The 17,565-nt window shown below is 40.4% G+C and overlaps 1 protein-coding gene across 3 annotated transcripts in view; it reads left to right on the forward strand.

The window, feature by feature from the left end:
- The window catches only part of LOC6732692, a 39,841-nt gene that overhangs the window by 6,982 nt on the left and 15,294 nt on the right, over positions 1-17,565 (forward strand). For 2 of the 3 annotated variants that reach the window (XM_016180340.3, XM_016180341.3), the window contains exon 2: positions 7,569-7,600. The gene's annotated coding sequence lies outside the window, so the exon portion shown is untranslated. Of the gene's footprint in view, positions 1-1,336; positions 1,356-7,568; positions 7,601-17,565 lie in introns of those variants that run through there. The other variant, XM_039291280.2, reaches the window with a different exon arrangement.

Genomic DNA, 17,565 nt, shown 5'->3' on the forward strand with positions numbered 1-17,565 from the left:
AACAGTTCATTTGATACACTCAATTTCTATCTAAATATCATTCCACATCGAAATTTATCCCACTCTTCATTCAATCAATGCCTATTCAGAGAACTGCCTATTAGGCCAAAGACCCTATCGAAAGTTGATCAGTTGAGCAGCCAAATGACTTGTCTTCTTGTCTTGTCTTGCCTTGTTTAATTTCTGGCCAGCAGCTAACAAAGACTAGATTTTGACAGCTCTTTCTCTCCGCTGGCCATAGAAGGCGGCCCAATGGGCCTTACATAATCCCACTGGCCATTGAGCATTTCTCGCACATGGCGCTGCTGCCCCATTGTTTGTCTGTCATTATTAATCCAATTAGTAGTTGTAATAGAATGCGGAGCGGCGCGAGGGGAGAGGGGGAAAAGTCGCGGGTTGCGCAACCCAGAAACGTGCCCCAAAGGAAATTGGGTCGAAATGTGGCACGAGACCGCGAGTGGCGAGTGGCGAGAATCGAAGCCACTTGCAGCCAAGTTGCAAGGGAAGGGGGGCAGCATGTCAGGGGTAAGCGGCTTACCATCAGCTACTTAGCAACCGGCATTGTTTCAACGACTATGCTAATGATGCTCGATGGTGACATAAGCGGCCAATGTGCATCCACTGCAGCCAGATGCCAGATGCGGTGGGAAAAGGTCAAGTTCGATCCATGTAACCACATCCATGTGAACCGGTTGCGATGGAGACAAAGTCTTGGTGTTCTACTATCATGCAACTTAAAGAAAATCACTTTTAAAAGAGGCTTCTGTGCAGGGTACATTCTAGGACAAATAAATAGATAAACATATCCTTAGAGTGACATTATGCTTTTGTATCAGCACAATATTTTATAAAATATTTTAAAGTCTTTAAAATACAGGTTTTTTTTTTCTACTATTTTTTTCGAGTGCATTTATGAATGCAATTAAACGTCTATTAATTTCAGAGCTATTCAGAATTTTCCCCACTTTATTCTAATTGCCAATGTGGGGTTTTCTTGATGATTTTATTGTCCCCTTGAAGTAATTCAGCGTAAATTATAACCACAATCGCACTCGTTGACGTCTGTTTCTGTTGTTTATTTATAGTTTAATTATTTGCTTGTTCGGCTGTATTTAGACAAGTGTTATCCCATTTATAACTAGGCTTTATGAGGTTAATGTGAACATTTGCTAATTGTCAGTGCAATTCGTGTTTTTATCGGTTCGGCGAGTAAACGTGCTGTTTACGACTTTTACGCAGATGCGTGGAGTTTGTAATTTTGGTTTTTAATTTTCAAATTTCTTATTGAGGAAACACTAGTGTGCGATAAAGCGGTTCGCTTGAGAAACGGTTATACAGCTGGTTATCAGCTTTTGGTAGGTTCAAAATATTTACCCTGGGAATTGGGGAATTCCAAAAAATCAAAAGAGTTTTTCTGACATTTCGTGTGTGTTTTATCGTTGTTTGCTTTATCAACTCCCAACATGTGTTTTCCAAAGTGTGATATATTTCCACTACCCTGAATCTTTAACAAATTGCCACCAACTGGCACGGACTCATAGCTCAATATTTACTTGGCTAACAATCTCAAGTGACAAACAAATGGAGATCTCAGCCATCATTTTCGAGTCTCCAAGTGATGGGTTAACCTTTGACACGTATGCTAGCGACCTAAGCTGACTTACCTGGCAGGTAAGACCTAAGAAAACATTGTATACTGTCCGGTGGAGCCAAGCCTAGTGGTGAGTAATCGCATTAGAAATATGGCCGCATGTGTGGAAAAATATTAATCATCAAGAGAAAAACCAGCGGAGAAGGAACAGACATGAGAGACGAGAAATGATTGAAGATAGCTCATAGAGAATTACAATTGCGGTTGGCAATCACGATGGATGGATGGGATGAAATTCCTGCACATAAATGTGCTTCTACACGAGGCATTGGCATTGATTGAAGCACACTCATCCCAGGCACACACTCAATCCGATGCGTCTCCGGGCATTATTTGCATAAGTTGTTGAACTTTAGATAAACGTTCCTGCCACTCGCTGCTCGCTGCTCCGTGCTCGGTGTCGAGTGTCAAACTATCTTTGAGGTTCAATGGGTGCAAAGTGCCACAAAGCGAGAGTTTTAATTTAGCCTCGCCTCGGGTCGGGTCTCTTTCTCTCGAGTGGTTGAGCCATTCGATGGAGTTATTGCTTCGGTTAGATCCATTTTGATTTGCATAAATTGCCAGCGGGTCTGCGGGCTGTTCGAAACTACCACAACTTTTCCGTGGCACCTGGCAAAACTTTGGCTCAAATTGCTTCGACCTGCGGCAGGGAACTCCACAACTCAATACTTCGAAAGCACAAAAAAAATATATATAAAACGCAAATAAAAAAAATAAACGTAAATATCAACAAAAATTTGTGCATTTCAACTGTGAACGTGACATTCATGAGAAAATGTCCAATGAACACAAATTTCCAGAGAAGTATGAATAAAATTGATAAATGAAAGAGCCATTTGTGCGAGTCAGTCGTAGACACTTTTCGTTATGTATTCCTTAATGTTTTCGTTTCTATTTTGCTTTCGTTGGAAAATGAGAGATATTTTGAATTTCTGAGAATTTCTATTCATTTCGGTAGCTTTGCTCTTGTATTTTTGCATTTACAATACAGATATGTAGGTCATGCTACTATTAATTAAATAATATTTCATAAATAAGACTAATATTTCCATTTAAATACTTGAAAGCTTGTTCATATGTGATGCTGGAATTTTGCTAAATTGAAATTGTAAACCCTGGTGACCTTAACATATTTTCGGAGCCTCCCTCCCTTCTGACCTTTCTTGGGGTCGCCGACAGTGTATTTATTTTTCGGCTTTAATCAGCCAGCATTCCTTTGCTTGTTTTTACAATTCTGTCAACATTTTCGATGCTGCCAGTGTCTTGCACCGCCCAGTCACCACCCAACTGCTGATAAGCCGCGAAGCAGCCGCAAAAGCGGAACACAAACTCAAACGACATTATCATAATTGCTTATGCTTCATTACATATTTGCCGGCGAGTACATGGCGGTCATACAGATAGGCTTAAAGCAAAAGTACTCCCTGCTCTCCTAGCAACCCGAAAACCTAACCAAACACGGTAGTCGAACCCGCTTTTGTCGACTCAGCTCGTACAAAAAAAAAGGAACAACAAAAACCTATAATCACTGAATAAACAAGCTGATAAAACAAAAGCAGCATATTTGTATAAGCACAAATATTTGAGACTCAACGAGAGCAGACTTTCATGTGCGCCCATATCCATATAAGTGAAGATAAAGATAGAGATCGCCAAAAAAGAGCTCGACAAAAAACACTAAACGTGTCAAGTTTGGGCACATAAATACATTTTTCAAGTCTGAAGTCTTTTTGGAGTGAGGCAGGCAATACGTTTTTCAAACTAAAGGATAATATATACATTGAGATTAGATCAGCTTTTGAAAAATATATGACTATTTCTGACACAATAACACTTAATGTTAAAAAAGCGAATTCTAAGTTTTGTTCTGTGTAAGAATTGGAATTGGAAACCGAACGCAGATCCCGATTTAGAGTCGGATGCAGACGGGTCTTATAAGACTCTAGTCGGTCGGACTAACGGTTACAGCCCGCCCCAAAAAAGGGCATGGCCTCCACGGACATGGAGCAGCAGCCCATCCGCATCTAAAAATCATCGCCATGTGTGTCCGTTTTTTTCTGCTCCACTGTTATATTTTTTTCTGTCTTTGGCCCCGTGACTTGGCGATTTTATTTTCGCTCCATTTGTGGCCATAAATATTCAGTCAAGTGTCATCGTTGTGGCATGTCTAGTGGAGTTTGAAATGAAATAGATGCAGGCAACTGAGCAAGACAAAAACGACGAGCATATGAGAAGGCTTAAAACGAGTTAAGTCACTTCTGTGGTCGCGACCAAGTGGCCTCCTCCAGCTGCTCCGCCTCCGGTTCTCCGGCTGTCCGCTCCTCTGGTCCTCCGAGCTGCAAAACCGCGACTCCCCGCTCCCCTTTTGGAACCGCTCCCGGACTTCCAACTGCCTGCCAATTGTGGCAGCGGTAAAGATTTCGTTCGCTGTTGTGTGTGACCGCAGCTGAGACCCGCAGGAGATGTACACAGAGAGAAATGCACTGGCCCCTAAGTGAATATAATAAAAGAGGCATTTAAAAGTGTTAAATGGTGAAACAACATGTTGAAAAAAACTTAAATTATTGCTCCTTTTTTCACAGACATTTAGTTCAACTTATATTGTACAGTTTTAGTTAAAAAAGGTTGCATTTCCGCTTAATTTGTTCTGTGCATCAAAAATCATGAAAAAATGGCGATGGAGAACCAAACAATGTGGCCAACACAGATGGGTCAGACCTAAAAAGGGGGTCTTGGATGGGGAAAGGAGTAGATGTGGCGCTGTAGCGGGTGTTGGTCCAAAGTTATGGCGTTGGCAAAAGCGTTCCAAGAGAGCTTAGCAAAAACGAGGGAATCAGCGGCGTGGGCGGTTAAATAAAGTTATCATCGCTGGAGATGAATAAATTTTCTGTGAACAAGCAAAGGATGTACATAGATTATCGTCGATAAGCACGACGGATTGTTGAGCGCTGAATTCATGGTGAGATAAAACCAGATTGGAGTAGGTGAACGAATCTGTTATTTAAACGGGACATAGCAAGAAAGTAAAAGCTTTATTTATTTATCTTATTGGCTGTAGCGTTTGTAACTAATCACCTTCTTAACTTAAGTAAATAAAAAATGATGAATTTTTCTTGAACCAATCAATTCAGACTTCATTGCAACTCCTCGAGCAACCCTCGTTGCAAAGTAGAAGCACTCACGGAAGTGCAATGCATGTAAAAGAATCATGAATCTGATGAAGTATTCAAACCAGCTACTAAAAACGCTCTTACGCACACATGGGTCTTAACTCCTTGGCACAGGAAGCTGCCAGGATTAACTGGCCACTTGAACACGATTAGGAGAGAAAGGAAGACATGCAGAAAGAGTTGGCAAGAAGTGAGTTATCGTGATGCTGGCGAAATATATTGAGATTACTAATCATTGAACACTTATCGGGCAATGAACATCAGTCTCGCCCAGCTAGATAGAATAATCTCTGCCCGCAGCCATCTCTTTCTTACAATCATTCCCCCTCTTTCGGTCGCCCTGCAGCCCTCTCTCTCTCTCCGCCAGCTCAATCACCCGCACGTGCTTGCGGGTTAGAGCGGTTGAGCGGTTGTTCACGCTCAATTTGCATGCATTTCATTTAGGCGGTGAGCATGGCCTCCATCCATCTCTTTCGACCGCTCTATGCCTCTCTCTTTCGCTGAATTATATATTTGCTTCTTTTCGGTTTGCTGGATTGCTCAAAGTGCACGGCCAGGTCACGTTTTTGATATTTCATTCAATCAAAACAAATTGCTGTGGTCCGAAGCCCTGGAACACCGCTCTTAAATAAATAAAAAATGTACTTCAACAATCTAAAAAAAATGCCCGACCAAGCCAGTGGCAAAATCTTTTTGTGGTTAACTTATTTCAGCGCTCAGGTCGTTAGGCAAACGACCGTAAAAAAAGCCCAGATCGTAAAATAGAAATTAGATTAAACATCATAAAAATGCTGGCCACAAGTAACTTAGATTCAAATAGAAAAAGGAAAAAGAAACAAAAAGGGGGCGGCGAGGGCGTGTCCTGAAGGAGTTTAAAAATTGCCAATTCTTGGCAGCCACTTTACTAATTGACAATTTCCAACTGAAAAAGAAAAACTTCTCTGTCGCTCTTTTGTCGTTTTCTTTTTGTAATAACCCCAAAGTCAGTCATTTCGTCTAAGCCATTAAAAAATTAATTGGCTGCCTTCCCTTCGGGCGGAACACGCCCCATACATCGCACTAATGCCGCTTTTAGCCAAGTTAAATGCTTCCCACCCAAAACAAACGCCCCAGAAGAACAAGCCAAACAACGCACAACAGCGAAAAAAGGGCTTGTCGTCGTCGTGGTTGAAAAGGAAGTAAAATGCTTGGAAAACATGAGAAATACTGACTGAAGAAAAGGGAAGCGACTATTATAGAGTTATTGGAATAAGCAGATACCTTACCTAAAAAAAAATTAAAATTTAAAAAATGTATTTCCGGCTGTTTAATGAATCGACTTTTTAAATTATTTGAGCTTTAGCTAATCTAGTTATTATATTTTGATTAAATATAATGTTGAACATTTCTTAATTAAATAATAATTCGATTTAATTTCCCTGCTCTTGTTGGGCAACTAAGTTAAGAATGATATCCGGCCATCTTGCCATCCTTATTACGAACTTCCTGTACTATGTCAGCATACCCTTTCTAGCCTAGGGCACTTGAGAAAACGTTTAATCTAGCCACAAACTTCTAATTTTTATTGCTTTGCTTTGTCATTAGCTTTTTGCTTTTATATATAAGTATTTTTTGCCAGTTTGTTTTTATTCCGTTCAGTTGTTTTGTTCGAGTGGTTCTCCAATTGCCACGATGACCTTTTGTAGGAACCCCTCCAATTATGAGTTTTTCGAGTGAGCATCTCTCACTCAATTTGGCGCAATTTGTAATTTGTTTTTGCCCAATTCGACTCATTGTTTATTGTTTACGCGGTGTGGGTTGACCGAACTGACGCAACCAGTCGATATTTTTGTCCCACCATAATTACAATATGTATATATAGATGACGCGGATTGCGAGCGGATAAGATAAGATTCTGTAAATAATGCCCACTTCCGTTGCCGTCCGACCTTCCGGAACCCAAACAATTGATATCAATTAGCAGAGGGGCAAGTGAATCACTCTAGAATTCCTAATTGATAAGTCAAAAGGTTCTGATTAAGCTCAGACATGAGTTATTGGTGGGGGTTAATGCAGAGCAATGCACCATCCATAGAGTTGTCGGGACTTCTTCACGTTTCCCACATCGGCTGAAGGCATTTTTATGCACTTCATTTATAAATGACAAGCCTTCTTCCCAGTTTTGTGCCCTTTCGGCTGGGAAAAGCGCAGGGCAAAGGATGGGAATGGAGGAGCTGTAGCTGGGATATGGAGTCCCGGACGGACAACCCTTAAACGTGTATAGTCTGTCGGTCGGTCCACTGCCACTGCCACTCCAGCCAGACAGTGTGCAAATTTTAATGAGTTGGAAATTTAATACCCGGCGAGAAGATTGCAATGCGATGGACGGGGTGGTTTCGACTGCGGTAGGTCAGCCCATTGGAGCGCGAGCGATTCAATTTTGCTCGCTGTGAACTTTTAAATTTTCCGTGAACTTAATTGAAATTGAATGAAATAACGAGAACGAGTCAGACGGGCATCACCTTGAACTTGTCTAGCGAGAATGTCGTCATTTGATTTGAGTTTGTGATCTGAAACAAATATGCCCAGTAATTGAGTTGATTTCGCATTGGGAACTGTTTTCGCTTCCGCTGATTCTTTGCACAGTGCGCAATTTCTCTAAGATAAATGTTTTGAGTCGCAGTTGATTTGAATGCCTATTCTTGGAAAATTTAAATAATCAAGCAAATTTTGATTAATATTTATATTTTTGCTTCTTCTCTTTGCAGTTCCTTCTTCGATTTCTTCATCGACCGGAAACGTAAGTTCCCAAATAAAATCCATTTGACATGTACATAGTTCTTAACCCAATTCCGCCTTCGGGCCATTTAAACTTGAAAGCTGACGTTTTATTGCGTAATTTTATGTGCGACTGATTTTCATTATCGTTGCGATTTCAAGTCACATGATCTTAAATTCCGTTTACGGCTCTAATAATAATTAGCCGGCAACGAGTTGGAAACTCGTTAAAAATCCTCAAATGAGTGTGGCTGCATCTCGCTCCCGCCCCTCATCCGGTGATAGCCCCATCCCGCTCTGTGGGGAGTTCTAATTGTAGTTTGAGTCGAGTCTCCGAAATAATTTACGATGCTCCAAAGTTTTTTTTGTAGCTTTTTGTTTTGAGTTTGTGGCGGTTTCTGCTGCTAAACACTTTTGGTTTTGACTTCTACCTGGCGGTCAGAAATTCTGAGAATTTTTAAATTGCATATTGAGTGGCAGAGTTTCTTTCAACCAAAAAGGGGGACAGACTGATTTATGATGGTCTAGTAGTCTGATATGGAAATTGTGCGAAAAGTTTAAAGGAAGTGTGGTTTGAACAAAACAATTGAGGGATTGTTCATGAAAAATCAGCAAGAGTTTGGCTGTCATACATTCTAAAACTATATATACATACTTATGTATATACCTGCATGCAGTACTAAGTAAATATATAATCTTTATGAGACACTAAATACAGTTACTAACTTATAGCTGGTGTTATTCTACTTGTAAATTAATAAACCTATAAAAACGTCCCTGCTGTTTAGATTTCCGAGTGCCTATTGAGCTGATATTGTCATGGCCATTAAATTTCACCTTCAGACACTTTACACTGCTTATTCCTTGTCAATATTTTCATTTTTACGCTACTTTCCACTGATTGCACATGCAATTCTCGGTTCTCTCGTAATGCACGTATATTACAAAAATGTGCTTTATGCAACAGCTCTGGCGTGTCAATCCCAAGTTACTTATTCAACTGAAAGATGGTAGATACACTCGTTCTCAGTAGTTATTCAACTGTATCCGAGAGATACTTATAGTTTAGTATCCATCTGTAGCTATACAATAATAAGTAGCAAATAGCTGTAAATGAGCTGAGTGGAGTCAAGTTTATTGCCAATTTGTATGGATTGGCGGAGAAGCTTCTACAGGGGATTTCTGTCTGGTTCTTTGGAACTTGATCGCGCACACATGTGACCTCCAGCTGGACAACTTAGCTTCTTGACGGTGGGAAACAAAATCTTGCATTGATATGGGAATTAAAAATAGTCATGATGATCATGATGGCGTTCCTTTTGTTGCTCATTTAGTTGCATACAGTAGTTAATTATTTCGTTTTCCGCTATTTTTGTTTATCTAAGTATTTAAGGCTTTGTTGATTTTCCTCTTTCTATTCTGTGGCATGACATCATACAGCCAAATTGCAGCAAACTTCCTTTTGTTGTTCTCTGGCATTTAATTTATTTATTTTACGCTTTACGAACTTTTATTTTGCCCATCATTTATTAAATTTCACGCTTTGGGAATGAGCAAGATTAATTAAGCGTTTAATCTTTGATTTATGGAGCTCCAATGTATTTATTTTGGGTGGTCGCTTTTAGCAAGCGGCATTGTAATCATAGAAGGGTTATTATTTAAACATCGTATTTATTCAGAATTTCTGTTTGCTCAAAATTATAAACAAAAACCAACAATTCAGCCAATCCAAACATCGTATAGATGTGCGTCTGTTTTTTTGCGAAACCCAATTTATTCAAGCTTAATATGGCAGTCAGACATGCCTAAAATTGAATTATGAGACGCGTGCCTATTCGAGCACCACTGGAATTTCTGAAATTTAAACTCTGTCGTTTTATTTCGCTTTAAATAAAATAGGATGTAAATAGTAGATATCAGCATGTATTTATTTTGTTTTGCATTTAAAGAAACTTAGCCACTTTGTCAATTTATTTTTAAATAAGATTCCAGGAAAATTCTTTCATTTTTGCCACATTACCTATTACTAACGCAATTCAACCATATTTTTTAAGTTAATTAAGGGTGTGCAATTTTCTGCGTATTTCCCATTTGTCTCGTGATTTAAAAAGCAATGCAACATTCATTTTTCAGATACCCACTGACAGGTGCAATCCATACCACAGCATTGCTTTGCTTTAGTTCGGTCTGGTTTTCTGTTCGACTTTTGTAAAGCCTGCCGCAAAAATGCGTTTAGGCCACCTCAATGCAATCGGGTTGTAGTTTTTTCGCAAAAACAAAACAAAAAATACAATTGCGTAGCTTGGCTAAGCCCACAAGGCGGCGATGAACAGATATCGAAAATTGGGTTAAGCAACCTGTAGTGGCCGCCAGGTGTATCTGTCACCAGATCCACTTCCATTATTTTTCTGTTTCGCTTTTTGCCCAATGAAAATGAAAGCCAGGCCTCGGTAATCAAGAATACAAGTGGGTCGAAGATTTTCGCCGGAGCGTGAAAGTGAAAAGTGTGGAAAAGCTGACCGACTGCTGATGACTACACTTACTTTTGTGGCCCAGTGGCCCCATCTCATTACACCTAATTTGTTTATTTTGTTTTGCCGTTAGGTTAGGTGTCAACGTGGGAGAATCACTAGGTGTGCTGGGAAAGTCCAGTGTTTGCATACAGAGAGAGAAAATCATAGCCATATTTTAAGATAGCTTTAAAAACAGAATATCTAATGAATGAACTGAGGCATAATTTGTAGTTAAATTGATATGAAAAATTGGCATATTGAAGTTAAAGCACCTCAATCATATATAGCTACATAGTTTCTTCATGTGCCCTCTTGGCTTTCCATGTTCATTTCCCCCATAAGGATCGACCTGCTCATTTGCATGACAAGCTGTCGGAAGCCGGCGCTCAATTCACGCAACATGCCCCAAAACACGATTGGACGCACTCATAGTCCACATGTATCTGTATCTTACACATGTATGCAGATATTTGCTCGGATCGGCTGCTTAGGCTTTGAGAGACAAATCACTTTTACCTGTTTGCGTCTGTCGTCTGCCACTTGGGTTACATATCATCCGCAGATACTGGGTCTATAAGTGGTGGTCAGTTTGGGCGGTGTCCCTGGTTTTTTCTGGCTTTCTACCCCAACCAGTTTGTCGGATTTTCTGTACGTGTCTCTTATTTTTTCCCGCAAATTTATTGGCAATAATCATTTGGAGCTTATACAAATTGCATGAACAAGGCGAAAGCCGTCCACTCGAATGGGCCTTATATATTTGCCCATATCTATATCTTTGATCGCTTCTATGCACATTTCTGTGTAGAGGCGTTGTCCCAACTTTGGTCGAATGAACCTTAATTAAAGCCGAGATTGGCCGCTCCGGCACGATTTTCTTTCGAAATTGAACCACATTGTTCAGCCGGGCTATCAGGCTATCATTAGGTTTGGCCTATACCATAATTGTTCAGATTATGAACGAAATGCGTTGGCTGGTAATGTCGAGCCCAATTCAAATGACGTGAAAATGAAGCACAAAAAGCGAAAATTATTTTCATTGCAAGTGCTGCAGCTATTTACGGAGAAATTTTGATTACTTTTCAAATTAAACTAAAATTGTTATGGCTTAAAACGAATTATGCATTTCCAGGCAGGAAGGTAACTTTGTCACCATCAGTAGCTAAGTTTGTAACAGAAGCTTGGTGCTCAATAGAAACTTTGAAATGACCGAGAGAAATGCTGGCAATAAAAAAGTTGCTCAAAGGAAGCTATATTTATTTATTAATAGACCTGTGTCAGCCTGTCTCTTTAATACAGGACGACAACTAAACTGTTTGCCATTAAAGCCAGTTCAGCATGAACCATAGTTTTTCCAATGCCATTTTTTACAGCATTTAGGGGGCAAAATCAAAGTGTAATAAACGACAGTTGCCATGGCAGCAATAGCAAATATTCAGTCTATTGTTTAAGCGATGTCAATATGAAAAACGCATAAATCTTGTCTGTGGTTGTTGGGGCAGCAAAAACGGAAGGGCCTTCAAAAATGAGTTCGCATTTGTTCTACTTATTTGCATAGATTGGGAGTTGATGTGGCCAAATAAATTTCGATGTTCCATATTTGGGCCATGTCACGTGATTTGCTGAAAGTCAAACTCAATTTCAGTGCTTTCGTCACGAAACTTTTATTCCCCCCTACACCATATATCATGGCAACATCAATAGAATAAGGGCTTGGCTGGTTTTTTGGCGTTGGCAAGTAACTCGAAACTCGATTTGTGTACCCCAAATGTTCTTTCTTATCGGCTTGATTGGAATGCGGTTCGATGGGCTCCTTGTTTCGATAAATCTCAGAGCAGAGTTTTTAATTATTTCTGGAGAGTGTTGGCCAAAAAGGAAAGGAATGTTTAACTCATTGCGTTGCGATGCTGGTGAAAAAAGATGGAAACTTGTTTTAGGCCTTGCGAACAGGAAACACGCGTCCGGAATCAGGTTTTCTTCGATGATAATGATTTTTGGCGTGGCAGGTGGACGAGAACTTGTTCTCCTGTTCACACAAGCCAGCTAAAAGGAAAGTTCAACGTTGGTCGGCAACAAAAATGATTTTCACACACGCAAAATAAATGTTAATTCGGCATTTGCAAAACAAACATTCAGCGGAATGACCTTAGTAAAATGTGAATTCGCACTCTGCAATTCGACTCACGTTTCTGGGCTTCGGGCCCTTGAGCACAAGTAAGTCCATATAATTTCTATATAATCCCCAGCCGCCAAATACGAAAACAAGTGCGAGCATGACATTTAAAATTTGACCAACACTTTTCAATTGTTCCCATGAATCGCATGCTAATTAGGAATTGGCCGAGTGATTGATGGATTGACACGGGGGGCTTAGCCGACTTACAAACATTTGGCCAACTGCCCAATACAGTTAAGTTCACACCCGCACACATCCCAAGACAATTGGTCTTCGAGTTGGTTTTCCAATGGTCGGCAAAATGTTTTTTGGCATTCGGCGTTTTTAAGTTTCGCTTTCAACAATTTGAAGGTCTAGCTGAAGAAGCAGAAAAATTTAAGTTAATTGTACTTGGATGGGCTATTGTGTGACTTGCATTGTCTGATTTAAAAGCATTTCTTATATTGTGTTATAATTTTGTATGTTAGTCTTATTGTCGCTGACGGCGAAGGCCACACAATGAGATCTTCTTAAATTTTATGGGGGCTGGTAAAAGAAAGTTATTTTTGAACTTAGCCAAAGGCGTAGCCTTGCTGCTGATTAAGGGGGATTTTTCCGAATCAAGTAGTGATTTTAATTCAATTTGCTAAAGCTGAAGATCAAATATGGCTTGGTTAAAAATTCAGAAGTTTCGTTGCCATATTAAAACATTATTACCATATCATTTAATTTGTGTCTTAATTTAATTAAAATTTCGCAGGCAATACTCCACCCTTTCTGCGATTTAGGTATAATTTTACCCCGACGTGGGTGTAGCTAATTGTTTGTGGTTTCTTTTACAAAATTTAAATAAACTCAAACGCATAGCGTGAATAATTGGACAAAGACAACAAATCAAAGAAAGAGTTGGCCGGCGAAAAAAGGTGTCCCAGACCATAAAACATAATGTTTGGACTTGACTTTCACTCTTCTCCGAACATTGATCTCCAAAGTCGGTGGTGGTAAAATTCAGAAGGTAAAACCGCAGAGATCACAGTGACCGCTGGCTATGGAATTTCACTTTTGTTTTCGATACGACGAACAAATTTGATTTTGACGACTTTGATTAACATACATAGATTTCATTCGACTTAAATTCGGTCTTAATTGGACATCGTACAGCGACACGTCCAGCAATTTAGCCAGTTCATCAATCAGTCAATCAATCAATCGCGCACAATCATTGTCAAACGAAATTGGTTTCCGTTTCGTGCCGTTTTATGAGTTTTTTGAATCCTCGCCAGCTGCAATTAGTGGCAAATTTGTAGCCAGTTTTCAGTGCTGATGGCAAAAAGTGCGGGTAAGTGCTGTTGACTGAAATATCCATCCATAGAGACACCCTTTCGACTTCCGAACTTTATGGCCAACAAACTTCTTCGCTCGTCTCGCAAAGTCCCCACAATCAAGGCGATGTTAATTTTACATATTGCAACATTTTACGTTGCCTTGCCTTTGGATTGTCTCTCGACTTGGCTCACAAACTCATTACAATGGCTATGGCTGCACAAATGTGAACAGTCAGCTCCCAGACGAACTCCCCGCGCCCCCCCTCATTGTAATGGCAAAACTTCGTTCATGCTTTCAGTGATGCCACCAGATAAAATGTATCTTTAACTAGTTTAGGTGCAAATAAAAAGGCTTGGAACAACAATTTTCTTATTACTCAACTATTTCTAGGGAAACCTGATTGGTTTGGACTCCAACTGTCCTGAATATAAGATATTCTGATATTTTTTAGGATCGGTTTAAAATCGGTCAAATTTCATATCTTATTCTGGAGAACTAAAATCACATTGAAGTTAATATGCCCGATTAATGCTCACCACTGACTCCTTTCGTTCCGCCATTTGTTGCATTCACCGCGTTGACAACAAATGGCACTAAATTTTTGCCATTGCATAATAAACTCTCGACGATGACGCTGCCATGCCAGTGCAGATGAAGGGTTCACCGTAGCCAGTGGGGTGCTTCACTGTACTTCTGTCGAGTTGGGCAACAACAGAGACAATAACTTTTCTTATGATGCCATTTTTCACGTGGAAAACTTGAGCCGTCTGCTGTGAGAAATTGCGGTGGATGGGTTGTGGAAAAGTCAGAAGTATGGGGGAAAATTGGTGAGGAAGTAGCAAGGATATTTTGGGATAAATCTCAGACCTCTTCCTTTTTGGATGGCTTGATTGATTTTGAAGAACGGATTTGGCCGTGGATAAATTGGATTTTTCAATCGATTTAAATGCAATCTGAGCAGTGACAACTTTGAAGAAGGTATTGTTTTTTTTTGTAATACCACCTACTCACCTCTTGTTTTCATTTGTTACATTCAAGTGGTTAACCAGTTTTATGTGTTTACACCAAGTTGTAATTCTATAACCCGCCACCTTTGATCATTTCACGCCCGATTCCCGATTAGGTAAACCATTTCCGCAGCTTTAAGTTGGCAAACTTCTATAATAAACTTTCCCGGCAAATATATTTAACGAAACTTCCAAGTTTTCACTTGTGACCGCAGAAACTACAATCACATTTCCTCCCTTCAATATACATCACTGCACTCGAACACAAGCCAAGTTGATGTTTTGGGTGGAGGAACAAGTAAATTTCCCAAGAATGTTGGGAGCGTATCACCAAGTTAACATTGTGCTTGGGTGTAAATGGGCCGAAACGGAACAAGTCGTGTATTAACCAAACTAACTATATAAGCATGTACTTCCTCAGCTTCCTGGCAGAGTACAGTCAAACTTTTGTGACTTAATACGTATTATATTTGTTAGTGCTGTAAATGTTAATAAAATGCATTGTAACAATGTGTAGATCCCAGTTAAAGTTATGCTGCAAATTGTCACTCCTTTTGCGTCAAATTTGTAAAGCGAACTTAAAGTCAGTTTCCTACAATGAAGCTCCACTGTAGTCAGTTCTGAATAAGTTCTTGTCCGGAACTGTGGTTGTGCAGGAATAGGAAGAAGATGGCAGTGGTTGTTTGTGGGCGAGAGTACTTCAAGTTAACCTCTAATTGCCATTGCCCCAAGTGCACCGAGCGGCAATATGCTGCTCATTTTTGTGCCCCTCCGTTGGCCATCCAGTCCATGCGACCGCACGGTGCCCCTTCCACAGGCTAATCAAATGTTACATGCAACGTTGGAGCAGTTTTTATTGTACTTCGCCGCCGGGCAGCAACAGTAGCAGCAACAGCGGATCCCTCCAGTAACCACCCATCAGACCCTTCAAACGCCCCGTCACATACTTATACCTTTTTCTATATATAGAGGGAGAATGGAACCTGAGGTTGTCATTTGGCCGCCTTTGTTGAGGGCAGAGTGTGTGTGTGTGTGTTTTAACCCCATTGATCTGATGATGACTAGCCCAAAGGCAATCCCAGCCCTTCAGCGAGCTTCTAACAATTGGTTATGCTTGCTACTAAGGGTATATTAAATTTGGTAACAGATTTTATTATTATTATGATGCAACTATTGCCGCACATGTCAAATAAATATTAGACATGAGGTTTAAATTTAGTATAATGTTTATTTTTTCAAATCTAGCTTCCAACCAATTTTAGTTTGTGATTATGAATGACTTTGTTTACAGACTATATTTTTAACGATTTTTATTCATTTCAGCACATCAAAAAGTCACATTTTTTCAGAACGCTTTCAAAGCTAATAAATTTTTCCAAATTAGGGTATCCTAACTTCATTTTCCCTAAATAAATTGCATCCCCTTTGTGCTTTTGTGTCCCTTTCATGCATATATGTACGTAAACCTTAACTTTATTTACGTGCTTGATTAGAAGTAGGGAGCTAGACCAGCCCGTTGGGGTCTTTCAGTTTTGTGTTGTTTAGCGACGCTATCAATCTGATGTTCCCACATGCCCCAGAGCCCCGGGCCACTGTGCCACGCCCCTCGATTGGCCCCAAAACCCCCGCCCTAAAGCCGTGTTAATACCCTTTGGCGTCACTGTTATGAGTCGGCGGCGAGAGTGGGCAGGTTTTCCTTATCATTGTGCAAGCGAAAACTTAATTGAACGGCATTTGACATAGTTTAAGGCGATGGCACCATAAACATTGTACCCACTTTTGCCCCTTTCGGATTAGATGGAAAATTGACTTTGTTGTCGTTCGGAAAATTAGTTTCACTTGTGAATTGCGCATCATTTGGCAACGGCGTTACACATCGTGTGACATCGAAACCCAGAAAAAAGCCCAGGGCATAAAGCTACGCCAGATTATGCTGCATGTCGAGAAGGAGATGACTCCCAATCTCGTGTCCCATGTCCCTGTTCCGCAATTCCCGGATTCCTCTGCGAGCCAAATGTCACGCCAAACCATGCAACGCCAACAAATGCAACAACTTCAGCGGTTCAAGCTGCTTTCCACTGATTGCGAAAATCATGCCGACAAAAAAAGACTTCAAAGGTCTTGGTAGTAGACTGTGGGATACCCCTTTGGTTACATCGGACTTTATAGAAACTAATTGTAACGTTGCATATTTTATTTGAGATACTTAGTATCTCACAAAGGTTAGGTTGCTTTATTTTAACAGAAACTTTTCTGAAAAGTACTTGTATACCCTGCGCTGTTGCATACCCTGTACCAAAAAGAGTTGCCAGAATGTGGCATGTGACAGGGCGCTGAAGAAGAGCTTGAACTCCTACCAACCAACCATCCAAAGGTTCCCACTTCTGCAGCTGCATCTGCAACCAACTGCAGTCGCCGGGTCTCCAAAGCTTCGCAATTTGCAATCCACAGCAGCAGGGACCCGCATCTCCCATCTCCCGTCCAGAGTGAAATTTTGTCAATGCATCTGGATGTGGCTTAGGGTTATCAGAGTCACGAAGTGGGAGGAGTCGGGCATTGAGTTATGAGTCGCAGCAGTGAAGTAAATTAGAGAAGGCAACGAAGGAGTTGTGAATATTTCCAGCCAAAGGATCAGCTGCAGAGCTGTGGGCAATGGATATAGATACATGCATGTTGCAACCGGAATTAGGTAGTCAAAGGTTCATCCGGTTCATGAAGAGCCCACGCTGGAGGAGCCAATTTGATGACTAGCCTGGATTTTATGGGGTTAACTTCGGCAGCTTAACCTAAAGGAGAGACAATTTTAGCAGGAAAAGGAGTTTATGTTTTACAGGATAATGCTTTCAGCAGAAGACGGATATTTGGGAAGTTAGAACAGCTGCACACAGAACACTTACTGCGATTAGAAAGTGCAATTCAGCAGGGTTAATCCAACAACTTGTGTAAAATATGTTAAACTTTAAAGGAAGCCTTTAAACATTTTACACCT

The sequence above is a fragment of the Drosophila simulans genome, chromosome 2L, assembly GCF_016746395.2.
Source record: "Drosophila simulans strain w501 chromosome 2L, Prin_Dsim_3.1, whole genome shotgun sequence".
Classification (NCBI taxonomy): Eukaryota; Metazoa; Arthropoda; class Insecta; order Diptera; family Drosophilidae; genus Drosophila; species Drosophila simulans.